Raw genomic sequence first — 11,654 nt, 5'->3', positions numbered from 1 at the left:
CAAGGGTGTGCATACAGACTAACTATATGGCACATCGCAACAAATAAGAAATCCTGATTGATTTTATGTTTTAGCAACATGGGGGGGGGGGGGGGTGGATTAGCCGTAAGGCACTGGGGTCTTTCTACTTCTCTTCCTGTCAACCCAATGTAAAATGGTAAAGTGTTTACACCAGAGTGAGTATTTTCCAAAGAGATGACAGAAACACTTCCATTTGAACCAAACACACCTAAAAAAATTAACGTTTTGATAAAAGTATTTCTGTCCACTAAATTGAAGTATGAAGCTACGCCAGCAGCCACTAACTATAATTAGCATAACATTGTAAATGGAGAAATAGATCCTTGGCTCTTGCCCCCGCAAAAAAGACATTATCCACCAGCACCATTAATTAACATGCCACATTTTCCTTGTTAGTATGAAAATGGAATGCCATGTAAAACTTAAAAAATACATTTAATGTACCTACTGTACTTGTTTAAAAACTGAAATGTGAAAAATGACAAGTTGCAGTTTTTTTATGAACATGTGCTCAACGGTAACTTCCTAAAGTCTGTTTGTCAGTCTAAAGTTGCGGATGTTACCCCTGCTTCCAATCTTTATGCCAAGTCTCTTGGCTGGAGTGTCTATTTGTCCCAAAACGAAAGTGATATCAATCTTCTCATCTAACCATTTCTCTTCGAAGTCAATAAGCACATTTCCCAAATGATGAACTATTCTTCTAGAACTTGTTTATTTCTATCCCCAGATGTCGTGGAAATTTAAATGTACAGTATGTAATTTCTGCAATTCAATCTCTTAATCAAAACATGGATGGTAAACACTGACTTTGGATTATGTTTGAAGATGGCTGAATTATGGGACTTGTAGTTTTCATTGTAAACACCATCGGCAATTATTTCATCTGTTCAAGGACAGTTTACCCATTCAAGTGACGTTCACGTTATGTTTAGTAACGTTTTATTCTGTTCATTCTAATAACAGCTGCAGTTTCCCCAACGTACCCTCATTTTGGGTCCAAGCCTCATCTACCTTGACAGAATTACACCCACACAATGGACCCAGTTATGGGTTTATGCCATTTTTTCAACCCAAAACTCGAGGGATTTTTTTGCTCCCTGTATGAGGAGGACCCTGCCTTTGCTGGGCACTTTATGGTGCACTGGCAGGCTACGGCACAGGAGTTTGGCCTCCCTGTCTCCAGGTCTCTTTGTCCTCCAAGGCCTCAGCGAAAAAGTCCTCCCAATCACCCCAGCTGACGCATCCTTCCAGAGCTTCAGTGACCCACCATTGAGAATCTCACAGAGACTTCCGCCCCCCATGTTTTGTTGGGGTCCGGCCGACTTCTGCCCCCCATGTTTTTTTGGGGTCCGCAGTTCTGCAGTTGGTGAAATTAGGGTAAGTATCTCCAGCGGCCTGGAATTTTCTCCCCCATCCTTTTTTGTCTTCTTAACTAATCATTTTGGTACCTAACCCAGATTTTCGGCCCAACAACCGTAACACTAACGTAGACAGAGACGTAACGTTACAGTGGCCGTTGTTCTGACTCGGGGCCTGTTCTGATATTAGGGTGACCATATTTTGACTTCCAAAAAAGAGGACACTTGGCCGCCTCGAAACACATTCAGACAGGCTCTCAGAGGTTAAAGAACATGCTTTATTATGCCTCAATGGTACAAAAATACTTATGTAAAAATATAAAATCATAACAACCTAACAAATAATAGCTCTCTTTTCAAATAAATAATAAATATGAAATAATGTTATAATATTGACCTAGGCTGTTCTGTGTCGTCTCAAAATCCAGCTCTCAACTAAATATCTCTTAAAACCTTTTCAGTGTAATAAGAAAGGTTTTCAGGTGTCCATGTGATCTCCAGCACCTTATTAGACACTGAACATATGTGCTAGCTTTGCACACGGTGCACTCCCCCTCCCACTTGTCCCGACCGGGACGGTACTGAAAAGGTGTTTTTTTCCAGTTCAACTGGGAAGCTGCACTACGCTTTGGCATGTTTATCAATGCTGCTCCGCTGTCTGATCTGCTCCCTGTATGTGCCCCGTGTCTGATCTGCTCCCTGTTGTTCTCCGCTGTCTGATCTGCCCCTGTATGTGCTCCGCTGTCTGATCTGCCCTGTATGTGCTCTGCTCTGATCTGCTCCCTGTATGGACTCGCTGTCTGATCTGCTCCCTGTATTGCTCCGCTTCGTCGCTCCGTATGGCTACCTGTCTGATCTGCTCCCTGTATGGACTCCGCTGTCGATCTGCTCCCTGTATGTGCTCCGCGGTCTGATCTGCTCCCCGTATGTCCCGCAAGGCAGCCTCTTGGGATTAGTCCACTCAACAAAGTACCGAGTATTGTGTACAATACGCCAGTCAATTTAAGTACAAGCTCAACGGTCTCATGAAAAACAGAGAAAACGGACATTTTCATGAATTTTTACCCCCCCCCCCCCAAACGTAAAAAGTGTTCCGGCAAAAGAGGATTGTGTCACCCCACTGATGTGGTCTGTTTCCCAAAGGTTCAACTGCTTGTTAGCGTCGTTAGCACTAGAGTTCTGGCCGGGTTTGGATTGCTGTAATGATAGTGGCTGGCTACTAGGTGGCTGGGGTTACCTGTATCTGCCCCGGGCTGTTGTCAGCTCTCACCCAAATTGAAGTCTGTGACGCAGAGTGATGCAGACGGAACGGGGTGTGCTGCTGCTAAATTAGATTATTAGTCGTCTATCATACAGCTAACGTTCTGGTGAATGTATTTGTGGGTTTGCAAAGTGGCATGCATTAACAAAATTATACAGTGTGGCAGAAAAAAAGCAGTATTAGGTTTATTGAGTATAACTCTTTCTCTAACATTGAATTATTTAATATTACACTTAAAAGTATATTCTGGGTTCCTGTATGTCAACTAGAGGGTCAAAGTTTATGACGCAACTGACAGAATAAAAATTACAGGTTTCTCTGGGTTTAAAATTGCTGAAAACATTTGGATAGTTTAGTACACATTCAACAAATATATAACATAGGTAAGTCTTTTTAGACATTCTGATGCAAAAATGTTACATATTGTACCTTTAAATTGTAGCAGAACCAGTAATTCATCCCAAGAATGTGTGTCTGTTCACATGACATGCATTGAAGTTATTCTTAGGCTTTAACACATTATCATTTCTTATCAATGAGTCGCTGTGGTGCATTTGCTGCACTGTCTAATAAGGACACACACACACAATCACACAAGGAAGCTTCTTTTCTAACATGAGTTATTTGTAATGAATTTGGATGTAAACCAATTGAACCTAGTTATTCCCATTATCCATCGGAGAAAGTATTTATTAACTATTTTAAAACTAGTAAGATCTGAGCTTTAAGATCAGATTTAATCATGACAGTCAGGACAGTTCTAATCATACAGCTGGGTTTGTTTCACATGTTGATGACGTTTGTCACAATTGGTGGTGGTCTGATCTTCGTCAATGCTCCTCCATCCAGGTTCTCTAACCTCTCTGTCTCACTGGCCGGCTGTGCTTTCACAGCTGCTCAGTTTCCGATCATCAGGCCAGCGACACTGTGGACAGTTTCACTGCATGTCCCCAAAACCACCGCCGCCTGGTAAGCTTGTGGGAGAAATGGTGTGAAGATGGAGGGAGGGGTAGATAGAAAACAGCCAATCGTGTTGTCCACAGTGATAGTGGTGATAGTATCTCTGACTGCATTTACGAGATGAGATTAGAGCTAACCAGCCAAGGATGGTGCTTCATTTACTGTTTGGACTCTGATATCTGATTACGTCTAGAGCCCTTAATTAAATTGCAATTCCGATGCCTCATTATTTTGCGATGATTCTGTATGTGTGTTGAAAGGCACACAAATATCAAGCAAGTGATATTGATGCACTCACTTTTTAGGAGATTTTGTTGCAGGGTGAACTTTGTGCACTAAACCTATTCTCAACCTGCTGTTCTTATGCTTTAGCTGGCATGGGGCCCCACCCCCGCCCGCCAGCACCCGATTTGCCTGAATTTGGATTTCAGCTGCCATGGAAATGAGGCTCTAGGCATAATGGTTTTCTTCATAAGACTTCCTCTTTTCAAAACATCTGCCCATTTCTTATCTAAAATAGTAATATTGTGTGCCAAGTGGTTCATCACTTCACATCCCTCTATACATACAGTACAATGGGGTCAGATGACAAAGGAGAAACTGAGAGGGGCTCAACTTGTAATGCAAAAGGAACATTTCAATAGGTTGTGCAACAGTAGAGTGCAGTACTAAGCAAAAGGCATTCCAATTGTATGTCCACCTCCTTAGGTTACTGCAATATGTGCTGATGTCCTCACGCAATAGTTTGTTAGTAGTAAAATTAACTCTTCTAATGTCTTTTTATCTTATACCAAAAGATACACTGAGCTACTGACTGTAATATCTGTGATTTTGTCCAATAGGTCTCTTTATAAGTGGCTTTTACATGCATTAACAGTTTCTGACTCAGCTTGTGGACATAATTTAGGAAGGCAAGCAATGTGTTTGGATATCTTCGTTTTGCACTATATCAGAAGAAATCGAATTTGGTGGTGTTCTCATACTAGTGCCAATCATCTTTGGTGAGCAAATACCACTTCAGGCGCTGTAATCATTCAGGTCATCCATGCTAAATTAAGACAGAAGAATATAGCTATTATTTAACTTATAGTACTTTTAGGGAAGAAAACTGTATTGTTTGGCTGACCAGACTTTGGAATTTGGATTAAAGCCCAATTATTTTTTTGGTAGCAAAACTCTCACCTATGAGTAAGTATTATTATTAATAGTAGTAGTATAGTAAAGTGGGAAGTACTGGCAAACGTCTGCCCAGTGTGTGTGCATTCCCTAAGTCTGTTTTTAACAGCAAACACACCTCCATCTTCATTGAAAGAATGATTAGGTAACTAACTTGAGATTACAGTATACCTTTCAAGCCCCAGTTGTTTACCTCATTAACCTCAAACCAGGTATCTCTAAGACAAGGTTTAAATAGAGCATTACACTGTAAGCTCTTAATCATTGTATAATTTTGAAGGATCAACAAGTAAAGTGTGACATAAAATACTGGAGCCACCTTGGCTATATACTTTTAGTGTAAGGATTCCCCCTTTCTTTCGTGGTTGTTTTGCTACTTTTTTAGCTCTTGTCTCTTCCTCATTTAGCTAATATAGACCTCTATACACATTATATGTTTCCTAATGACATGAGACCACAACTTACTTGCATAAAAAACTATGTTTAGTTTTTGTGATAGAGTGTTCCATATCTCACTTAAGGACACTTAGAAAAGACATGGGTTAGTGATGAATAGAACATTGTAACACTATTATGACTATAAGAGCCTCTCTCGACTACACTGTCCTCCTTACTGACACCAGTGATCCCATTTTATCGCCCACAGACCTGAAATAAATTCTCAACACACATTATTATTTTTAATTTAGGCTAATTGCCTAATGATAAATCACTGAAACACCAATGTATTAATGTAAAATCTTTATTATTAGTTAAACCAGGATTTGATCAACTTTGCTGCTTTCATTTCTGTCAATGATCGTCTGTGACCCATCTAGAAGTAGAGTAGACTGCTGTTGGAGTTTCTGTCTTTTAGCTGTTTTCACCTTGTTAAACCTGTACTTTAACTCTCTCTAACCCTGTCCCTGTCAGCAAACTCTTCCTTGTGCAACCTCAGCTGTCTGAGCTTAGCTGCAACCAGGTTTGTCGTTATAAAGCTCACCCTGTTGCTTGAAGTCATAGCCTTTGTGTACTCATCGCACTGTTCCCTGATAACCTGCCAGCCTGCAGTCCAAGCTGCCTGAAGATCTTCCATAGCTTAACTGATCCCACTGCTTAAATGTCCTCACCATGTACAGAGCTTTCTGACTGTATGCGAACGTGGCATGGTCATCCAGTGTTTTGCACTGCGATTGTATTCTACATGATCCAAGATTTGTATTGGGGAGTTCATGGCTGTAGATTACCTATGAATCTCTGTTGTCTGCTCCATATGGTATCTAGTCGGCTCGTCATTGTTATAAGTTTTAATCCAGTTAAAGTTTTCTTCTGAACTGTGAAACGCTTTTCGTTGCCTGACTTCTTCAAGTTGCTAAGCATATGGTGAGTAAATACAATACACTGTACAACTACCTCAAAATTAACCATCTTCTACAAGGGTTTTCAGGTTATTTTTTTTCCAGATTACTTTCTATTGAAGCAGCCACTTTAGCTGTTTGAATTAGAGGGAGATGTGGATGTTCATGTCCATGTCTTATTAACCACAATTTTGCTGACATTACATCCCTTTTCCCTTAACGCTGGCACCATTTCAGAGATTATATCAGCTGACAGTCTGGGTACATTGGGAATAACTGGAGTTAAATCATATATAAAATGTTAGCTCTTTATTCTTTGACAACCAAGTGAAAACGACATGCAATATTAAAAAAAAACTAAAGTAGATTGGCTATGGTGCCTTAACAAAGTGACCTTACTGTATCTATCCACAACATGTGTCAGAGGCCAGACTACTACAAATATTCAAATGCCTTTGGATCCTTTGGGTAATGTACAAGATCTATAGATAGTTTTTCATTAGTACATTACATATGTCATTCTATACATGTTATCAGATATCATGAACACCATGATAAAATGTGTTGGCAGTTTTTTGAGCCAGAGGTAAAGACTTGCTGTATACAACTATACCTCAATTACTATTTCATCTGTCATGTAAAAAATTTTATAATGGTAAAGATCATTCCAAGTCGGGAAAGAACAGGGCTAAATACAGTACTGGTAATGACACATGGTTATAAGACTGTTCATTTCTGTAATCTGGGGCTCCTGTCCTCTTCCTTGAGTAAACACGTGCGCACTAGCGCCTCTGTGACGATGTACGGGTCGCAGTTGGCGGATGGACGCGGTCCTCAAAGTAGCCCTTCTTGTCCTGCCCCTACGAACGACGAATGCGGATGCTGGCACCACGATTGGCCACACCAGCGGAGAACTCGTCAATGCTCGAGGTTTCGTGATGGCCTGTGAGACGTCTGGCATGTCGAGCCCGCCTTTGGGATCATAGGCCCGGATGTTGATACGTGCCTCTTTGCCAGCCTTTCGTCGACTCCTCATGATTCTGTAAAGAAAAACTAATTAAAAAACACTCACAATCAAAATCGACCATCAAACTGAAACAAACAAAATGCATTCTTACTTCATCCGCCATCCTCTCGCATCTCCTTTGTGCTGAAGTTGGTGTGGCAACCGGCACCATTCCAGTTCCCTGAGATTGGTTTGGGGTCAAAAGACCACCACAACCCGAAATCCTCACAGACTCTGTGAAGGATGAAGCGAGCAATCCACAGATGGTCCCCCATGTTGATTCCTTCACAAGGCCCAACCTGGAACCTCCCACTGAACAATTAAGGACATATTATTGACATAATTAAATTATTTATTATTTGGTATCACGTAATTTTGACAACAAAAAATGCATTTTCATTAAAATGGGAGACAACACAAAACCACAAGACAAGGGAAAATACCTGAGCTGGCATGACTTCAGCATTGGTGCCACAGATGTTAACCCCAGCATATAGACAGGCTCTGTGTGCCCTCCACTACGTTCTCGCCCATAGCTTCTGCTCCACTCCACAGTATAAGGCCCTACAGGTGTACTGGGGTAACCAAATATTTCACGACAGACCTTTAGGATCCTATGTACACATTAGACAAGTCATGTTACTGTCCCTATTCCATGTTGGATATCGCATAATGCCTTTTTCTGAAATAGCATTTTACGTTGTGGTATGCTGGTATTATTCTTCTGAACATATAGAGCGTTGTCACAGGGTCCCAGAGCCCACCAAATGCATATAGAGCGCATTTGAAAAATGCGTCTCATCAGGGTTTTACAGCAGTTGCAACAGTTTTGGCCAGTTTTACGGCCTTATGGTCAGCTCTGTGCGTGCATGGTTGTCACAAAACAAATAGCAGTTGGCAAGGCTGTAAGAGATGCATGACCAAAGAAAGCCTAACACTCCGGTCCTAAGAGAAAACACCTCCTTTTTATTACACTTGAATATCATCGTATTTTGATATGCGCAAACATCGCAATGCCACATTTTGAAGGTGTTCGAATGAAGGAATAGGGAGGCTGTGTTCATATGGTTGAACAAGTTCACCACTCGTGGCAAACTTTGTAAAATCCTATTTTGCACGGCTGCATGTAAAAAAGGATCGTATCCATGTAACATCTTATCAAAATATATATATATATATATATATCTATAATATATATATATATAGATATATATATAATATATATATATATATTTCTTTTTTCGCGAATAAGGACAAACACAGAATAAAATGGCATATAAGTAATAAGACAAGCAGAACCATACTAACCTGTGGACCTGTGAAAGCCGTTAGAGGGCCAGCCAAAGGGGTGCCCATCTGGCTCAGGAGAGAGTATTCCTGCTCCATACCAAACCATGGTGTTGTTATTCTCCCCATGCTCTGATCTGTTTTCCAGGTTTGGCGCAGATTGGTCTCTGTTTGGAAACAACATAGTGAGTATAGCTGAACTAATGACAGCTTTACCTGCAGCCCCATGCCTTCAGACTTGTTCTTGTCTGCTTACCTGCGGTTTCGGTTGTACTTGAGCACCTCCACAGAGCACCAGCTTGTTGGGGTCTTTTCTGAACGGTCCCCTGAACATGGCGACAGGGATCCGGAACATTCGCTGTGTAGCCCTCTGACTGGTAGGTGCTGGAGCCTCAAAGTTCCACTCAGGAAGATCTGACACAGAAAAAATACTAATCAATGTCTACTCAAAGTCTTAAAGTATCATGTTTAACTGCTACTGCTGCTGGAAGAGTTGTTTCAACCTGGAACCAGACTTTACCCTCAATTGTCTTGGGTTCACAATCCAAAGTTTCTGGTCTTGCGCGTAGTCCCTCTCCCAGAGCATCTATCTCCAAATGTATTGGCTTTGGGTCTTGTCCCCCTGAGGGAGGTTCATGTACTGATCTTAACAGCTTTGTTCATTTTGGACGCTTGCTGAGGTGGCATTTTCTTGACCAAAACCTACAAGTGAAGAGAAAGCTCGATAGCCTTAATAAGCACAGTGGGGGCCACTAATCTCAATGCACATACACAAATACTGTTACAACAAAGGGTCTTGGAAAGCACAAAAAAACTAACACAGAAATTCAAAGCTATAGAAAATCAGGTTATTTAACTTAATGTTTTTTGCAAGGAAAATTTACCTTTTGAACAGAATAACAGCTCCACCTGTCAGCCTACACCTGTCTATCTTCTACTGCTCCTATGCTCATATGAGACAAGATTAGAGAATCAACACTCGTTACATTACAAAGCATTTATTGTAACGTTAGAGTAAGTCAACATCATAAACATAGGCATAACACAGTAGCCTAACAAGGGAAAGTTCAGCAGCACACAAACGAAACAATTTCTCAGCAGTAGAATAATCAAGCTGCAGATAAACTTCTTACCTTATGTTAAGTTGGAAAATATCAAAGACTAAAGAGCCTCTGGATGCGTGGTCTTTGGAAGGTACCTATTGTTTTCTTCCTGCTTCTTTCGCTGTTTTCATTTGGATTATAGCGCAGCCGGCATCCCCGCCGCCTCTGATTGGCCGAACAACAACGGTGATCAGTCCGTCCTGCGATGAAAGCCCGCGGGAGGCTTCCTCACATCACAATTTGTGAACATTAAAAAAACCTGTAAAAAAAACTAATTCGGACAGCGAGCAAATCAAATAGGATGTAAATGTGGTGCGCCCGCTAGGTCGTAAACCTGATCCTATGATTCTTATAAAACATGAGTGTTAACAAACAGTTTGTTCTCAGAAGTTCAAACCAATAGGAAAGTCAGGGGCAGAGTTACAGATGATGTTTTAAAATGGTCAGCAAACACTTAAAAACAGAGCATAAAGTAAGCGAAAAAACTGCAAATTGATAATGCAGGTATCAGATTTACATTAGCAAAACATTAGTTAAAATATCACTTTAAACCTGAAAAATGCACATACACAAGAGCTGTTTTAAGCTGTGTAAGTTATACATACGTATTTCTATAAATGTTTACGAATAATCTCTTATGCATCACTGAAAAAAATGTCCACCATTATCAAAACCACCCCTACACAGCCCTTGTTATACTATGCCACTTTAGGCTATACATTTTTTTTAATATTATTTTACCCAGTGAGGATTAGTAGACTATCCTCAACTTGAGTAACATGCAAAAACAGTAAAACTCTAAAAGTATCATTAATGGTTGTAGGCTAATTCTGGCTCACAGTCACAAACATTAATAGATAATAATAGTTTTATTGGATGATTGTGTTAATTAATCTAAGCACATATGTATATCAATTTTTTAGAGCTTTTTCCTTTTTTAGAGAAGCTGAAGTGAACAGCAGAAATGGGAGGGAGAGAGAGAGAGAGAGAGAGAGAGAGAGAGAGAGATGACATGGGGCAAAGGGCCTTGGGTGGCTGCTGCCAAAGGCCTGAGCCTACATGGGGCCACGCCTCTGAATGTAGCTAGGCTCTCCCCGTTATTTGAACTACTTCTACACTGTTTGTTGGATAGTTTAATACCCATCAGTGCATCGGTTTTATAAGCAGATCACATATTCGTATGTAAAATCGAAAGCCGCAACCATCAAATTAATTTAGTATGTAAAAAGCACAATATTTGCCTATAGTTTGCCTGTGTGAATTAGCAAAAGGAAATAATTAAAAAGTACAACTACCCACAATTGTATGTAAGTATAGTCCTTGAGTACATTAGTATGGTCAGCAAAATGACATTGCTACTTAATGAATCAAAAGTAACATTTGGGCAGTTTGAGGTGTCCTGCAGTGGTAAAATATTGTTATATATTTTTATGACTGGATTTATTACTGATATAAACCAAAAGCAGATTTTACTGTTCTGGCTGGTTGATCTTGAGTTCATTTTACTTCTGTATTTTAATGTTGGTCAGTTTAATCAGTAATTTACATCATGTTTTAAAGTCTGAATCAAGAGCACGTAAATATTACTCAAATAAATGAAGTGAAAAAAAACTATAAAACATCACTTTGATGTGGTATTTTAAGTAGAAAGAAAGTTTGAGCCTAAAACACTGTACAAGCAAAGTACTGTACCTCGAGTAGACTTTCCACCATTCTATCATACGTAAATGTCAGTCATTTTCCACCATTTGATTATACATACTGTACTAGATGTATAGTATTTGACATTGGTGGTACCCAGCAAACTATAGTGCCGTTAAGCTAACATATATGGTGGTTCATTGTATGTCTTCATGGCTGATGTAGTTTGGCACATACGCTGTGTTTATGCATATTTACCACATGTACCAACTTGAAAAGGGAATTACTCAGTAACTTATCATTATATTTGGCATTTGTACCATGACATTTCCAACAAGATAGTCAGGAAACCTTGGCTGATACCAGCTTTTCTACCAAAAGCAAACTGGCACTCTAAAACTAGTTTGTCCATTTAGAGCTGGTCGAACAACAAATAAGCTTTTAATTGTAAGCTAAGTCTTTAGGATACAACAACTAGGATTATGAAAAAGGCCCGTTAAGTTT

At 40.1% G+C, this 11,654-nt stretch overlaps 1 pseudogene; it reads right to left on the bottom strand.

The window, feature by feature from the left end:
- Window positions 1–6,842: 6,842 nt before the first annotated feature.
- LOC116695718 (glutamine synthetase-like) lies at window positions 6,843–11,222 on the bottom strand (annotated as a pseudogene).
- Between the last annotated feature and the right edge of the window lie 432 nt (window positions 11,223–11,654).

The sequence above is a fragment of the Etheostoma spectabile genome, chromosome 9, assembly GCF_008692095.1.
Source record: "Etheostoma spectabile isolate EspeVRDwgs_2016 chromosome 9, UIUC_Espe_1.0, whole genome shotgun sequence".
Lineage (NCBI taxonomy): Eukaryota > Metazoa > Chordata > Actinopteri > Perciformes > Percidae > Etheostoma > Etheostoma spectabile.
Note: the sequence above shows the minus strand (reverse complement) of the source record. Positions and strands in the feature narration are given on the sequence as shown.